Raw genomic sequence first — 18,683 nt, 5'->3', positions numbered from 1 at the left:
AACTATCTTGTGTGTCTGGTTTGCTTCAACTTTTGTGTTAATTATTCAACTAGAAAGAACTACATAGACATAGTTCATGTATAAACAATTGCAGTGATGAAAGGGGACGAAGTACTCAGATTCCGAGAACGTGAGGTTATCACCCGATGATCAATCAAACCTTACCCAAACCTAACTATACCCATGATATCTCGATTGCCAACGGCACCAAGAACGTATGGTTTCTAATTAGTTTTAAAATAAGAATCAACCTGTTACTAGCAATCAATTACACACCATAACAATCAATTCAAATGAAAAGGATTGATATTCTAGAAATGCAAATAAAACACAAAAGTCTAAACAAACCTTCACCACAAGATAGTCATTAAAGTGTCTAGCCACTCATGGCTTTAGCTAACATCATGATAAACAAGAAATAAAAACCAAGTTCACAAGTATCACCAACAAAGACAAGAATATAGTGCAAAGATTGTTTCCCCAAATTCTAGTGAAAAGATCAAGCCAAAGATGTGTTTCTTAACTCCCAAGTGCCTCCTAAATAGTCCCCCACTCGTTTTCCTCAAGTGGTAACCGACCTAGCATGATTAGCCATCATAAAGTGTCTTCAAAAATGCTCTTTAATGTGTCAGTTACATTTTTGGTTCGATCGGCGCCGTAAGCTACGGCCACCTGCCGTAGCTTACGGTGATCAGTGTTGCTCCGGACTCAAGTCAGAGCCGTAAGATACGGCAGGTGGCCGTATCTTACGGTGAGCAGTTGTTCCATACGCCTCATCGCTCCTGTTTTACGGTGCTTATTTCTTGTGGGTTATAGGGGCCGTAAGCTACGGCCTGGTGGCGTAGCTTACGGCTCTGAGTGATCTTTTGCTTCCGATTCCTTCATTTTCCTTGATTTCCACACATCTCGATCACGCCAGCCTCTCGCATCCTTCAAGCTTCCTTAAACCCGCATTTTGTACACTTTAACACCTGCACCATCATAAACTTGTGATTACCTAATTCACGCAAATAACCGGATAAAATGTAGAATGTGCGTTATGTTTAAGCCTTTTAAGGGTTGTCCTACGGACCACCCGTCAGGTCTACGTTCAGTCTTTGCAAGAAGTGAAACAGTTAAAAGAAGAGTTGCAGGATGATGTCGGTCGAAAACACCAATGCCTTTCGCGCAACGCGCGTCATTAAAAAACACTAGTTAGTTAAGAAAATAAAGAAATAAATAAAGTAAAACATCAGTTTTAGTAAATATTTTTCAAATTATTCTTTTTAATAAATACTTTTTTTTTACCAACACTCATTTGAAAGTAAAACTGTAATTTGTGTGAAACTAATTGAACTAGTTATTTTCGCCCGCCTGTTGCGGCGGGGATCCAGTGTCTGCAAAACGTGTGCCGACAATAGCAAGCAGATACTGAATATCAAAACATAGATAAAAATGACGTAGTAACGATAGTCACTCCGTCATAAAAAAAGATTTTAAATAATCTAATATATAATAGTAGCACCCACATGTCATACACGTTGGAAATTTGGTTGTTTTCAGTTCAGTTGTTATGGTACTAACACGTTAAAATCTGGATGAGCTCGATACCGATAATGGCACTGAAAGTACCGATCATGAAAATCATCGAAATTAGGTACCGACACCGAAAATGCTCGGTACGATACGGTAGGGATAAGCACGGTATAATCTTTAGTTTGAACACAAAATTACACTATAAGCATAAAATGGAAAAAAAAAAAAGACCCCATGATTTGAACTTGAGTATTCCTTAAAACACATACAACCACAAAACCACTCCATCATGATCAATAATCTAACTAATTTTAAAGAAAATGGATATATATACACACTTAAAAAGGGTATAGGGAAAAAAAGTCAACAAAAGACTATTCACAAGGTTGTGTTTTTAATATATGGGATATATATACACACTTAAAAAGGGTATAGGGAAAAAAAGTCAACAAAAGACTATTCACAAGGTTGTATTTTTAATATATTATATTCACAAGGTTGTGTTTTTAATATATAGGATAATGATAATATAATATTCATCCCAAATTGATTGTAAGAGTTGGCATTTAAAAGAAAATATAACATGTGCGCAATATCATTCAAGTGGTCAAGTTAAATAGCTCTCATAAACATGGGAATAATTAAAAAACCATAGTCAAATCATATCTAGTAAATGTGGTACGTAAGAGTTTTATCTAAATGATTATGTAACATATACGTAATATCATTTAAGTTGAACAACTCTCATAAATACGGGGATAATTACCACATATAAATAAGCAACATTTTGTTGCTTTTGATGTTGTACTATAGGCATTGGGAGTGTTTCAAAAAAAAAATTTGATTTTTCATTTTTAATCCAAAGTTTTTATCTTTTTATTTTTATTCCTTTAAGTTTATAACTTTTAACTCAAAGTTTTCATTATTTTCAGTTTAATCCCTAACACTTTTTTATTTTCAACTTTGATCCCCTATACTTTTCATCTTTTGCAAGTTTTGCGTTTTACGTTTCGTATAAAATTTCGTGAGTTAACACGCCGCAACTGTGTTTCTGTGGTTCAACGTTTTTTGTCTGTTTTTCCCGTTTGACAGGCCCGTTGCAACATGTCTATTATTCTACGTTTGGCAAGTTCGTTCCAACGCATGGGGCCCTAAATCAACTTAGTTTTTTCTTTCTACATTTTACGTTTTGGTTTAATTTCTTCGTATTAACACACCGCAACGGGTGTGCGTGATTCAACGATTTTACATATGTTTTTTCGTTCAGTGTTTTTTTTTCTTTTTTTTATTTTATCTTACGAGCTCTTTTGTTGTTGGTTGTGTGGCATTGGGGATACTTGGCATGATTTTACAAACGTATTTAATCTATTAATTTTTTTACTAAAAATAATTTGTTTCGAGTTCACCCTTATACCTCCTTTACTTAAAAAAAACCTATTTTTACGTGCATATTTTTATGTATGTGTCGATATGAATTCGATTTGCTCTACGTTTTGACGTAATTTTTTTTCTGGAAACGAGTCAGATCAAATATAATACTTTTTGTTTCAAAAAAACATATTTATGTGCATATTTTATGTATGTTTCGGTATAAATTCGAGTTGACATATGTTTCAACGTAAACTTTTTTTGGGAAATGAGTGAGGTCAAATATAATCTGTTTCCGTGCTTATTTTAATGTTTCGTTAATTTTTTTTTTCAAATCGAGTGGAGTCAAATTGTGGTTTCTTTTTTTCAAAAGTTCTAATTAATCTCTTTTGATTATAGGTGTCATCTTTTCCGTTATACCCGTTACGTTTTCTATGTATAAGTCGGATCCTATATAATACGTTATGATTGTACGGTATAAATTTGATTTACTTTATGTTTTGATCTAATCGCCATGCTTTATAGGTTACATTGAGTTCGATCAGATATGTCGAAATGCACGTTTTCATATGGTTAACGCATCACATAACGTTTAGATTAATCTATTCGATGTTTAAAATGTGCCCGCGCCGCAACGCGCGCAGGTGTTATTCCTAGTTACATAAAAAAACGTAGTTAAATCATATCTCATAAATATGGTACAAATGCTACAATAAACATCTATCTTTTATATTAATGTAACAAAAGTTTGACCATTTGAACAATATATGTGTAAGGTCTCCTACCTAAGGATCTCACTCAGACAACAATCACCAGGTGTGTGGAATCCATCTAGCAATCACTACTGTATGGTATTGGATCAAGAAAGTATAGAACAAGAATGATGAAGATGATGAATGACGTCACACACAGTAGCCGTCAATTCACACACAGTGACAATGATTAGGGTTTCTTGAAGAACAAACTTTCCACAAAAGAAATCGCCATGTATAACATTTCACTAAGAGTTTATATACAAAGGAAAGTCCTGACTACTCAAGTCAGGACATAGAAAGGCCCAAAGCCCAAGATAATACAAACCCTGACTAACAAATGCCTAAATTCGGACTATAGTAGAGGAACTAAGTCCTGATCATGAAACCCTCATAAATTCTGACCAACATAATACTTTTTAACAAATTACATAAAAGACCATTGAAGATTTGAGAGCCTGCACTTATCACCCACAGTGCATTTACAGACTCCCCCTTGATCAGTGAAGGATCTTCAATGCAAAGCTTGCAATCTTCTCTTCGTTAATGCTTGAGTAATCGCTGCCTGCACAAACCTGATTCTTCACACAGAACTGCACTACCTTGATGAAATGAACTGCTAAAGGACGATCTTCTCTATTGTAGCGCAGAGGCAGACGACAAAGACTTTCAGATGTTCCATCTTCAGACTTACTAGCCAAATCGGATCCAAAATCCGAAAGATATCTTCAGTCAGCTTCTTTTTTGTTATAACTACTTCGTCAGTTTTCCCATCATAATACCAATCCCCAATTCCCTGAATCTTGTCAAGATCGAACTTGCGCATAGGAATTTTACGTAGGCATTTGGCTGGTGGATAAACCATCTTCAAAACCTGTTTACCAGTGAACTTAACTCTGGTTTTGACGGCTCGGCCGACTGCAGGTTTGAAAGTCTTCCACTTGCTTTCGCGGCTTTCAGCTACCAGATGAGGAATTAAACCTCTAATGTTGGCTACATTGGTATGGTTGTTTAAATCTAACTGTGCCAGATGATGAAGATCACGTGCAGGTAAGGTTTGCAAGAATTTATGGCACACGGCCTGAAATATTGAACCGCATCCGTTCGTTTGATCATAACCAGACTATGTTGTTCGTCGAAATCCCAACTTATTATCTGACCCGTGTATTCCCCTTTTGTGTTCACATACCTCTTCTTTTGAGTCTGATCTGGAAGAGATTTGAACCATTTGTGAGACGCCAAACGGATCTCTTCGGGAATTTGTATGGGATATGTAATTTCGTCAGGAGGAGCATCTCCAAAAACATAGCTTCTTAGATCATTCATATTCACACCCACGAAGTCATATTCAATATTCTTTCCGTTACAAGTTTCAACATAAGCAAACTTATCTACAATCTCATCATCTGTCCTCCACTCTTCCACTGGACCAATCAGAACATCACCCTCATCCAAAATCACATTAGTAGAAAAATCATGATCATCAGGATCAGAAAGAGAACTAGAATCATCAGCAGCAGAAGGACCCATGTCTTGTCCAGCCGCAGCTCCTGAACCAGACTCCCCCTCAACCTGAGCAATGGTAGCAGCTTCAGATGGTTGTGAGCTCCTTGGCTGCTCCCCCTGCCTAGCGGCTTCGGGATCCTTGTCTTTGTCCAAATCATCACGAATTTTCTTAAGCTCATCAATCTTGCATTGAGCTTGCACTTGCAGAGTTGAATTCTCCCCCTGGGCAGCGAGGGGCTCTACAAGATCCGTAATGATCTGATGTAGCTGATTAGTAGCTTTAACTGGATTCTCATGTTTGGCCGTTGTAGCAGCATCCTTTCTACTGAGCTAACGTAACTGAGAGCCTTGTTCCTTTGTCAGACTAAACAAATGAGTTATCTGCTGAGACTTCAATTCATCTTTCCGTTTCCAATAAGCAATCTCTCTCCTGTGAAGCTGGATCAGATCTCGATGTTCCTTCATAACTAAATGAACATCCGCAAACTATTGACGGACGAATTCAGGAAAGCTCTGTGCACCATTACCACTCGTTGTACCTCGAGGTCTCAGAGCAGAAGTGGGAGGTCGAGAACCGAAAGCAGTTTTCGGGCGACCACCACCAGACGAGGCTGCACCCATTGCTGAAGTTGGCATAATCATTCGAAGACCTGAAGGACTTTGAATAACCTACGACCTGTTAAAAAAATCCGATGGCAATGGCTGCAAGCTTGCACTTTCTGAAACAATAAACATATTACTAGAACTCATAGAAGTGCGAAGCGAGCTAAATAGAGGTGTAGAAGGAATAGGAGAGGATGAAACTAGAGGTAAAGCAGCTATGGAGGAAGCAACACATGTGGATTCAACTAGAACAGCTGCAGTCACAACTGGAAGAGAACTCAAAGTCTGAATAGAAGAACTAGAACTACTGATGACTTTTCTTCGTTTATACACCCTAGCAGGCAGTGAGAAACTGATAACTGCAGCAGTGTCCGACAAAAGATTGTTTAAATCTTTGTTCAAAGAGGCTAGACGTAAACTGTGCATTCGCCACAAAACCAGGTAAATCCTAATTTGAATTACCCAGCTTACACGATTAACAAACTGATACTGATTATGCCTCGGTTGAATCCAAAGGCACGTTATACATAGCATATGAGAAAAAGGACCAAAAACATTTACCTTGGGGCCATTGAATTCAGAAAACCGATCAAACCGAAGAAACTCTGGATAACTGGGGTTTTAACGGGTTAAAACTGTCGTAGGTGCCGTAAGCGAACCAAGGAGTACAGAAATGCTCAGACGTGATCCGTAAACTATAACATAGGATCATTGATGCTTTATTGGGTAGAAAACGCGTTAAACAAAACAGTTTCCGGTTAGCGGAACGCCTTTAATTTTGACTCGCACTGTACAATCCAAACATGCGTTGTAATGTCAGTTAAGCTCGAAAAAGACTAATATAACCTAAATACAAGATGTTTTGAGTAATAACGTCCAAGTGTTCGATCTTTTGCGTCGGTTGGGTTTGTTTTATTTTTCTGCGCAAAAACGCCTATAAAAACGCCCCGTTTTACGATTTTTTACCGCACCCGGGGAGCGTTTAAGACCCGATAACAAACCTGTGCCTAAAAATCTGTTTAACCTTATCAAAATTGGTGGGAAAATGGACTTTGGGACAAAAGTCTTCCTTTGTGGCTGATTAATCTCCACACAACAAACCAAACACACATACACCTCCATCACCTTATTTCTAACCACCAATATCACCAACATCAATTATATAATACACACAATCTCATTAGAGCAGAATTTTTGCACAACAAAGCTCAAGAACATAAATTTCGTAAGCTTTTCTTTTCTTTTTCTTTTTATTTTATTATACCATAATTATGTTTATTTTGATCCATACAAGGCCAACCTCATGGCCATATAATCTGTTTTCAAGTGGTTTTTATGCCACAAAGAGTTTTGAAATTGGTTTGGGTGAAAAAATAGAGTTTTGCATCAAAAACGGAAATTATACGACACCGAAATCGTCTAACAAAAAATAATAGAAAATGTATACTAAGCGGGCTTAATTTACGATTCCAGTTGCATGGTTGTTTTGTACATGTGTAGGTACTATACCCAGCAACTTGGCGCAAACGGATCTCGGAATCTAGGCCTAACGAGTAATACGCGGAAAGGTATAATAATTAAGCGAAATTTTAAGATTTATAGGAATTGTTTTGCCTACAGATTTGGACGGGGGGGTACTATTTGAACTTGAGATTTTAGGACATGGTTTGGGACTACATAAAAATGATCTCGGCAAAATTTGGGAATGTTTGGCCAAACGAGGAATATTTGGCGAATTTATTACGTTTAAACGCAATTAAATCGAAGAAAATAGTAAACTATTTCAATAAATTCCTAATTATTGCAGAATGATCACACATACTATGGGTAAGCCTTACAAAAAATTGGGCTCAATGGATAACCCGAGCTACAGTTTTAAAATCGCATATTTTACGAGGTTTTCGGTATTTTAAAACCGGGTTTAGAAACATTTCGTGAACTTCAAATTTTTACTGGGAGTTTATATACATATAGAGAGTGTTTAGTAAAATTTTTGGAATTTTTAAAGTTTGGATGGTCGGTTCGCCAAATTAAACGGATTATATACGATATAAACCATATTGATTAAAATTAATAAATAATGTTTAAAAATTATAAAAATAATTTATCTGAGAAATTTATATCAGAAATAATATCTGCAAAAATTTTTGAAACTTTATAAATTGCGAGTTTATTTTTATAAAATTACGCGTTTAATTATTATTTTTAAATAATAATCGACAAAATTTAAACGCGTAACGAACCCGCCAAAGTATTATACCACTAAATTGATATTTGGCAATAATTGGAAGGTCAAGAATAAATCCCAGCCCTTCCAGACTAAATTGGATTAACACAGGTATACTACACGCTTATCCGGTAATTAACCGACTTTAAATACGGAAACGCTTATTTGGGCGACCTAGACCCTCCAAACACCCGAACTCCCTAAATATAAAACTAATCATTTTTCATATATTACAATAAAGTATACTTTGTTTAAACATATCATTATCCGAACACCTCGAACAAACAACTTTGTCTGACACGGTAAACAGTGTCCGGTGTCCAAACCTGATTTCAAAACGCCGACCATGTCCAACTTCATGTTCTAATTACCCTAATTTGTTCATAGACCTTGAAACCTAGTCTAACCTAGCCTACAGACATTAACCGTATGATACTGGTATTAGGTGTGGAGTAGCATGCTTTGATTGCCTAGTACCTGTGCAATCTATGATTCACTAACCCTCTCTTTTTAATACATGTTTTATTGTTTTCATAGAGGGTCCATTTGATTAACACACTTATGCACATGCAAACTGTTTGATGCTATTTATCTGAGTAGACACCTAACATGCTTAAATCCCCACAAGCAAGTTATACAATGCCGGTGAATACTATGGATAGTACTATTTGGCCCGACAAGCCTAGACCGCTGAATACAAGGCTGTATGCCAGTTGCGCAAACACGCGGTCGCACATATTCATAACGAGCTATGATGTGTTAGGCATAGCCACATGGGGTACTTGGTTATTGGTTGTGGTTGATGTTGGCCATTGTCATGACCCCTATCCCGATTTTACCCGGTCCAGGAGCCACGAGGCAGAAAACCCGTGGTATTTATTAATTGATTTGGCAGCAGAAGATTTCAATAGGATCTTTTAAACTTGAAAATGCCCGATTATTTTATTTCATCACTTGGGACGAACCCCGTAATTTACAATAGAGGAATTTCCCGAGGAAATTCCCTGATTTACAAAACATGTTTATTTATTCACTGAGCCACCACTTCAAGCTTAATTAGTGCTCCATAGCACTTTTTCCTTGATTCACAAGAGGTCGCCTGAAACATGTTTTTAAAAATATTTTGTCAGCGGGGAAATACTGGTGAATCATTCAATTTTAATAAAATGACACATAGCTATTAATTACAGCATAAGAGCGATTACAATGGCCTTTATCTTATTTTTATCTGGCGCCGTGTCACAGCCGTGTGACGATGGTCATACCACTATTGGGTCCTTTCACCCAAGTAGTGATGATTATCACTGTTAGGATTGATTAGCCTAACTGTGAGAAATTAGTAATGTGCACAATACCCCACTAGCCAGTGATTCAAGATAACCACGACTTAATCCCTGTAATTATAACTTTGAAAATAATTTGAGGTATTGTAAAATACTTTTTTCATAAAAGAGAATGACTCACATTGCAAGTTTATACGGGCAGAGTTTAGCCTACTGATAAGCCTGATAACCTAGTTTAAACAACAATGCACACGAACTAGGTTAGTAACTAATATAGCATTTACGATAACTCACGAGATACAAACCCTCACAACGAATGACAAAGTGTGATACTTAACATCCATCGAATTCACAACGAATGACAAAGTATAACCCTAATGTAGGCAGCACTTAAACATCCATTGGATAGTTCCAATAGATCGGGCATTGAATCGTAATAGAGATCGAGTTAACACCCGGTATCGTGGCAGCGTTTCAATACCTTAAATCTTCAAAATTAGGCAGTGTGCTTCGTTTTTGAGAAAATTTTTCGACACAGAATGAAAGTCCCATGCACAGGCTATTTATAGCCTGAATTTGGGTTTTACGCGACCCGCGTAAACCCATACATAACTCTTACATGGCCCGCGTGGCCACCTATCCTACGTGTAGGGCATATGTGTCACGAGTAGGGTCGCCAAGAGTGAGACACCTGGTCCGACATGCTTATCCGGTCAACTTAAGGTTGACGCGGCCCGCGTAAAGGCTGCTTATGGTTTACGCGGCCCGCGAGAGGACCATATTTCTTGTTTTCTTGATTTTTCATGTACGTTAAGGTTTCAGGGGTCCGGGTTTTCACTTACAGGTCGTTTAGGGACATTTTTGCAGTCCCTACATCCTCCCCACCATATTTAAAATCTCGTCCTCGAGATTTATTGAAATAAGTGAGGATACTTTCGCTTCATTTCCGATTCCAGCTCCCAAGTATATTCGGGTCCTCTTTTTGAATCCCATTTGTCTTTGACTAGTACCAGCCTTTTGTGTTTAAGAAACTTGATTTTTCTGTCATCTATTTGAAGTTGTTTCTCAACAAACATCAGCTTTTCATTTACTTGTATATCTTGAAGAGGTACTACCAGGGATTCATCCGATAAACATTTCTTGAGATTAGCTACATGGAATACGTCATGTACCCCGGCTAACTCTTCTGGTAGTTGTAAATGACAGGCAGCTGGTCCTATGCGCTGAATTACTGGGAATGGTCTATGTATCTTGGACTTAACTTTCCTTTCTTACCGAACCAAATTACTCCTTTCCAAGGAGAAACTTTCAAGAGTACCCTATCTCCGACTTGAAACTCTAACGGCTTACGTCGATTATCTGCATAACTTTTCTGGTGATCTCGAGCCGTCTTTAGTCTTTCCTGGATTTGAGTTATCTTGTCAGTGGTTTCTTGCACAATCTCAGGACCTGATAATTGGCTTTCTCCTATTTCTGCCCAGCAAACCGGAGTTCTACACTTGCGTCCATATAATGCTTCGAACGGGGCAGCTTCAATGCTTGAATGATAACTATTATTATAGGAGAATTCAATTAATGGTAGTTGGTTATCCCAGTTACCACCAAAATCGATTACACATGCTTTGAGTATGTCTTCCAAGGTTTGAATCGTTCTTTCACTTTGTCCGTCAGTTTGGGGATGATAGGCTGTACTTAAATTTAATCGCGTCCCCATGGCTTCTTGGAAACTTGTCCAGAAATGTGAAGTGAAACGACTATCCCTATCCGATACAATGGAGAGTGGGACTCCATGTAAGGTTACTACTTCATCTACATACAATTTGGCTAGCCTTTCCATGCTAAAGGTTTCTTTGATGGGTAGAAAATGAGCTGATTTGGTTAATCGATCCACTATTACCCAAATCGCGTCATTACCCTTTCGGGTTTTGGGAAACTTAGTAACAAAATCCATGGTGATTAGTTCCCATTTCCAAACAGGCATTTCTAATTGTTGGAGTAACCCTGAAGGTTTCTGGTGTTCTACCTTAACTTGCGAACAAGTTAGACACTTAGATACATATCTAGCTATATCCTTTTTCATTCCTATCCACCAGAAATTATTTCTTAAATCTTGGTATATCTTATTGTTTCCTGGATGCATGGTATACCTAGATTTATGGGCTTCCTCTAAAATCTTATCTCTTAAGTTTCCTTGTTTAGGTACCCAAATTCTTTTCTTATGGAATTTCCAAATTCCATCAGCTCCTTGCTCTAACTCCTTTATCCTTCCTTTCATTTCTTCAGCATCGTCCTTGATTGCTGTTTCTTGAACATTCTTTAGTTGTTCCATTAAATCTACTTGAAGATTTAATCTAAGAACACGAACTCGCTTTTGCTTTTCATGATACTTACGACTGAGAGCATCCGCGACTACATTTGCTTTTCCCTCGTGATATTGAATATCACAGTCGTAGTCACTTAGAATTTCCATCCATCTCCTTTGTCTCATGTTTAATTCTTTTTGCCCAAATATATATCTTAAACTTTTATGATCCGTATAAACGGTAAACTTACTTCCATACAGATAATGTCTCCAAATTTTAAGGGCAAAAATTATTGATCCTAACTCTAAATCATGAGTCGTATAATTTTCCTCGTGCTTCTTCAATTGCCTTGAGGCATACGCAATTACCTTCTTGCGTTGCATTAGCACACATCCTAATCCTAATTTAGAAGCATCACAATAAACTTCAAAATCTTCAGTTCCTTCTGGTAAGGCAAGAATTGGGGCATTTGTTAACCTTTGTTTTAAAATCTTAAAAGCCTCTTCTTGCCTAGGTCCCCACTCAAACTTGACCGCTTTGCAGGTTAGCTTAGTTAATGGTACAGTTATCTTAGAAAAATCCTTAATGAATCGCCTATAGTACCCTGCTAATCCTAGAAAACTTCTAACTTCCATAGCTGATTGTGGGACCTTCCATTTGGTGATTGCTTCTATTTTGGAGGGATCTACGTGAATACCTTCATGATTCTCCATGTGCCCTAAAAATTGCACCTCCTGTAGCCAAAATTCGCACTTGGAGAATTTGGCGTACAACTTCTCCTTTCTTAACAAAGTTAAGAGTGCATGCAGGTGTTGACAGTGTTCTTCCTGACTTTTGGAATAAATAAGTATATCGTCGATGAAGACAATTACAAATTTATCCAGATACGGTTTACAGATCCTATTCATCATATCCATAAATGCTGTAGGAGCATTTGTTAATCCGAAAGGCATGACTGTAAACTCGTAATGACCATACCTAGTTCTGAAAGCGGTTTTAGGTATGTCTTCTTCTTGTACCTTCAGTTGATGGTATCCGGAGCGTAAATCTGTCTTAGAGAAATATCTAGCTCCCTGAAGCTGATAAAAAAGATCATCAATCCTAGGTAATGGGTATCGATTCTTAATTGTAACTTTATTTAATTCCCTATAATCGATGCACATTCGCATTGAGCCATCTTTCTTTTTCACAAACAACACTGGTGCTCCCCAAGGGGATGAACTAGGTTGTATAAATCCTTTGCTTAGTAATTCATCTAACTGCTTTTTCAATTCTAGCATTTCGGTGGGTGCTAACCGATAAGGTGCCTTGGCTATCGGTGTAGTTCCAGGAATTAGATTTAGATGAATCCTAAATTCTACTTCCCTATCGGGTGGCAATCCAGGTAGTTCTTCTGGGAATACATCCGAGTATTCCGATACTACTGGAATGTCCTTAAGTTCTTTACTTTTGGTATTAATAACTACCGAAACCATATATGCTATTCCCTGCTTTCTGGAATAACTGGCCACTTTCATGACTGAAATGAATTTCATTGGCTTTCGTGGCTTGTCCCATGTAACCATAATTATTTCTTCTGTGGTTGTATGAATTTCTATGGAATTCTTGTCACAAAGGATTCGAGCATGGTTGGCTACTAACCAATCCATGCCTAACACAACATCGAATCCAGCTAGGTTCATGGGTAACAAGTTTGCAGAAAATTTATAGCCTGAAAGTTCTATTTTTCCTTCCTGCAAGACTTAATCTATACTAACAAAGTTACCATCGGCTGTTTCTACTGTATAAATTTGCCTAAGTTTGGTTAAAGGTAACTTAAGAGCTTGGCAGAACGAAGTATTTATAAAACTTTGGTTTGCACCAGAGTCAAATAATACTTTCGCATAAACGTTGTTAACTAAAAACGTACCTGCTATCACATCTGGAATCAATTCCGCTTCTTGTGTGGTCAACTGGAAGGCTCTTGCATTCTTCTTGGTCGTTCCTTCTGCAGGTTTAGCCTTATTATCAGCTGGTTTGACCAGTTTAGGGCAGTCTGGTCTAAAATGTCCAGCTTCTCCACAGTTGAAGCAGATCGTCGATTTCTTCCTCCTGCAATCTTCTTCTTGATGCCCTGGAATTTTGCAGAAATTACAATACCCTCTGCATTTTCCAGAATGCTTTCTTTTGCAAATCCTGCAAAATGGGATAGTGGAGGATTGCCCAGTTCCTCTTTTCCTGAAGTTGTTACTAGCATTACCTCCTCGGAATCCTTGGGAAATTTTCTGAGCCAGGTCCTTCTTTCTGTTTTCTTCTCGCGTGCGTACTAGTTCATCTGTCAAGGTATTGGCTAATTCCACCGCATCATCAATTGTGCGAGGTCTGGCAGCTTTGACGATATTACGAATCTCGCTAATCAAACCCCAAATGTAGCGAGAAATAAGTACTGGTTCTGGCGAAGCCAGAGTTGGCACGATCCTGGCATACTCGAAAAATTTCGAAGTATAACCTCGACAGTTAACATCCACCATTCGGTGACTCAGGAACCTGTTTGCCAATTGTTCCTTCTCATATTCAGGACACAATTTTCTTTCCACCATTTGTCTGAATTCTTCCCAATTCATAGCATAGGCCAAGTCACTTCCCTTGGCTTGCAGTACCGTATTCCACCACTCTAATGCTTCTTCCTTAAAAAGGTGAGAAGCGTACATGACTTTATCTTCCTCCACGCATTTACTTATTTTAATTACCGATTCAGTTTTCTCTAACCAATGTAGTGCAGCAGTCGCCCCTTCATTGCCTGCAAATTCAGTTGGTTTACAGGCAAGCAATTCCTTGTAAGTGCAACCAGGTGTTGCAGCTTTCATTCTTTTGAGTATTGGGGCCTGAATTAAGTTGTCATCATTGCCTCCTCCGTTAACACTATTACTGAAATTATCATCGCGCGTTCTTTTCCTAGGGTGAGCTTGCGAAGGCTCAACAGGACTTTTAACCGCAATGACGATTGCCGGAATAGCGTTAGCTATTCCCTAAGCGACAATGTTTTCTATATCTTGTCGATTTAAGAAGTGATCCTCGTTATGGTTCTCCGATTGATTAACTTCATTAACTGGTTCATTCACGGCATGTTCCATCTGATAACTAACAATATATATGTATATAAGTTATTGGTATAAATAAATACTATCAAATATAATTAAAGTAATTGCATGAAATTACACAAAACAGGTATATCTAAAATTTCCGACTTTTATTTATATACATGTCTATTACATTTTACAACTGAATTTCAACATATACTAGGGTTTATGCATTTATTATTTTAATCTAGCTAGGAATATTATTCTTATCGTGCTTCTATCTCCTTTTTCTAAGTTGCTTATATAGTGGGCAAAGTTTCTGGCTCATAGATAATATGGGTAATAATACTGGGTTAGGGTGTTGAGATCAAATTTTATTGGTCGGTCCAAATTTGGCAAGTTTAACTTAATTAAAGGTTGACATTTACTGCTGTAGTGGCTAACATAAAGAGATCTGCCCATTTTTCATCCAATTTGTCTTCCCATGGGGGTTTATTGCTTATTTCCTGAGTTTCCTTATTAATTATCATTTCTTTTTTTTGACTTTTCCTAATAATCCGACGTCTTTTCTTAGCGGTAAGTGGTTCCTCAAACTGTGCCTTACGAATAAATATTCCTTCCTTAGTATCTGCTGAGTATCTAGAGGAATTTGATTGAGATGAGGTTCCCTTATCTTTTGGTGAATTATCTAGTTGGTGATAGATGTCCGAAATTCTTTGCTTACCCATACTGTAAATTAACAAATAGTCAAATACCACAAAAAAGAAAAACACATAATCACACTAACACGTACAGTCAAAATTGTCGACCTTGCGACTATCCGATTTTATATATTTGAATAGTATGCATCCGTACACACTGAATATCTTACAGAAGTTTTATTTTAGATATTTTACAAGATTATATTATTTATTATTTTATTATTATTAAACAAACACACCATCACACACTTTCCCCGTCAGCTGGTATTTCAGAAACGACGTTCCCTCTCGTCGTACTTCCAGGAGATCTGTTCTCCCACTTCCCGAATTCTATTCCCTGCATCCACCAACTCCTTGCCATAGTGGCGGAGTTTAGCTAAGTTCTCATTGCTCATTGGTGGGTTTGGTGCAGGCTCCGGGTCGAACTGAGGGAAAAAGGTGTTAGGGTTATTCAAAAGGTTCTGAAATTCCCAGTCAGTGGTCCACCATTCTTCCAGTTCTGCGGGTAGAGGTTGGGGGTTCACAATGGAATCTGGGATAGCAGGTTCCAAATTTACTGGGAGTTGTGATCCAACGGGGTAATAGAAAAAGTCTTCATCGGCAGGTCCGATGAGGTCACTAAGTGCCAGTTTCTGATCTAACTCCTCCCAGGGCGGCATTTCCTGGGGTTGCTTAGAACTTTCCCCAATCTCTATCCCTTTTCCTTTATCCTTGGGATCCTCGACCTTTTTAACTTTCGTCTTCGGTATCGTTGATTTCTTCCTACGCATACGCCTCCAACCAACAAACCTTCTTCTCTTTTTCACCTTTGGTTTATCCTCGGGTTGAGCCCGGAATACCATTTGTTCCTCAACATCAGCCTGATAGCCCGTGGTAGTATCCATATCTGTAGTATGGATAGTAAAGTTTTGAAGGGCTTCTGTTAGTTCATTCATGCTGTTAGCACACACGAAGATGCACACAACCTTAAGTTAAAATTTTGTAACTAAAATTTCACAGAATCACAGAATGGCAATCAGAAGAATTAAGTATTTTTAAATACTTAATTGGCTTAAATCAGTGGCTCTGATACCACCTTTTTCTGTCACGGCCCCTATGCCGGTTTTACCCGGTCCAGGAGCCATGGGGCAGAAAACTCGTGGTATTTATTAATTGATTTGGCAGTAGAAGATTTCAACAGGATCTTTTAAACTTGAAAATGCCCGATTATTTTATTTCATCACTTGGGACGAACCCCGTAATTTACAATAGAGGAATTTCCCGAGGAAATTCCCTGATTTACAAAACATGTTTATTTATTTACTGAGCCACCACTTCAAGCTTAATTAATGCTTCGTAGCACTTTTTCCTTGATTCACAGGAGGTCGCCTGAAACATGTTTTTAAAAATATTTTGTCAGCGGGGAAATACTGGTGAATCATTCAATTTTAATAAAACGACACATAGCTATTAATTACAGCATAAGAGCGATTACAATGACCTTTATCTTATTTTTATCTGGCGCCGTGTCATAGCCGTGTGACGATGGTCATACCACTATTGGGTCCTTTCACCCAAGTAGTGATGATTATCACTGTTAGGATTGATTAGCCTAACTATGAGAAATTAGTAATGTGCACAATACCCCACTAGGCAGTGATTCAAGATAACTACGACTTAATCCCTGTAATTATAACTTTGAAAATAAATTGAGGTATTGTAAAATACTTTTGATAAAAGAGAATGACTCACATTGCAAGTTTATACGGGCAGAGTTTTGCCTACTGATAAGCCTGATAACCTAGTTTAAACAACAATGCACACGAACTAGGTTAGTAACTAATACAACATTTACGATAACTCACGAGATACAAACCCTCACAACAAATGACAAAGTGCGATACTTAACATCCATCGAATTCATGACGAATGACAAAGTATAACCCTAATATGTGCAACACTTAAACATCCATTGGATAGTTCCAATCGATCGGACATTGAATCGTAATAGAGATCGAGTTAACACCCGGTATCGTGGCAGCGTTTCAATACCTTAAATCTTCGAAATTAGGTAGTGTGATTCGTTTTTGAGAAAAGTTTTTGACACAGAATGAAAGTCCCATGCACAGGCTATTTATAACCTGAATTTGGGCTTTACGCGGCCCGCATAAACCCATACATAACTCTTACGCAGCCCGCGTGGCCACCTATCCTACGTGTAGGGCATATGTGTCACGAGTAGGGTCGCCATGAGTGAGACACCTGGTCCGGCGTGCTTATCCGGTCAGCTTAAGGTTGACGCGGCCCGCGTAAAGGCTGCTTATGGTTTACGCGGCCTGCGAGAGGACCATATTTCTTGTTTTCTTGATTTTTCATGTACGTTAAGGTTTCAGGGGTTCGGGTTTTCACTTACAGGTCGTGTAGGGACATTTTTGCAGTCGTTACAGCCACGGTGATTGGATACTAGTCTCGGCTTAACTTGTAACTTAGAGAGATTTCATCACATGTGCAACAAAACATTTTCAAATATATTTTGAAAACAAACAAACTTGTGGAACTCGCCAGCTTTTTTGTTAATGTTTTTCTTTTAAAAATTAACTTTTCAGGTAACCTGGACACTACGTGACGACCCCCTTTGTGTTAGCTGCTTGTGAAGTTTATGTGCGATACTATGTGGATAGAGGCATGCTACTTAGCTAAATAAAACGGTTCATGAAAACTTGCGTAGTATCTAGCTAAAATATGCAACAGTAATGTGTAATAGCGATACGTAAAACAATGATGTATCATATTGTTTAATTAATGTTTAATAGAGTATCTTTATAACAATGACTCAAACCAGAAGTGTCTGTTGCATCCTTTTTATCGTTTCCGCTGCTAGTCGGGATGTGACAGGAGATGGTGTCAGAGCCATTGTTTATAAAGAACGAGGTTGTCATTAGAAAACCTAGAATATAATCATTAGCTCAACAAGGCCACAACCAATTAAAATTGCTTATTAATGTGATTATTATTGGGATGATCTGGTCGAGAAAATAAATTATTATGGTCCGGAACGTAATAACTTATCTGCTTGTACTTGAGAGTTTTGTGAACGTCACTAAGAGAGGATTATTAGATAACATGAATTTGCATATACATATACATGAATCTGATTGTTTGTGTGAACATGCATACGTGTATAAAACTGTTAATTGTTTTAGTGGCTGTTAGAAGTTGTCGTCATTAGTGTCCTTTCGCAGATATCATGTCTGACAGTCGTAGTGGATCTGAGGATAAGCCGATGATGGATCCGGAGTAGGAGGAAGGATATGAGGAGGAGGGTGATCAGGTTATCCCTAGATATTCTCTGGATTTATCCGGATATGTGTGTGGTACTCCACCTCC

General features: G+C 38.0%; 1 long non-coding RNA gene across 1 annotated transcript; it reads left to right on the top strand.

Moving 5' to 3' along the window:
* The first annotated feature begins 7,251 nt into the window (after window positions 1-7,251).
* On the top strand, window positions 7,252-18,130 carry LOC110883047. Its single transcript, XR_002560335.2, has 2 exons — window positions 7,252-7,312; window positions 17,903-18,130. It is a non-coding gene; the product is annotated as an uncharacterized LOC110883047 (long non-coding RNA).
* Window positions 18,131-18,683: the final 553 nt, after the last annotated feature.

This window comes from Helianthus annuus, chromosome 11, assembly GCF_002127325.2.
Source record: "Helianthus annuus cultivar XRQ/B chromosome 11, HanXRQr2.0-SUNRISE, whole genome shotgun sequence".
Classification (NCBI taxonomy): Eukaryota; Viridiplantae; Streptophyta; class Magnoliopsida; order Asterales; family Asteraceae; genus Helianthus; species Helianthus annuus.
The sequence above is the reverse complement of the archived record's forward strand: the minus strand, read 5'-3'. Positions and strand labels throughout refer to the sequence as shown.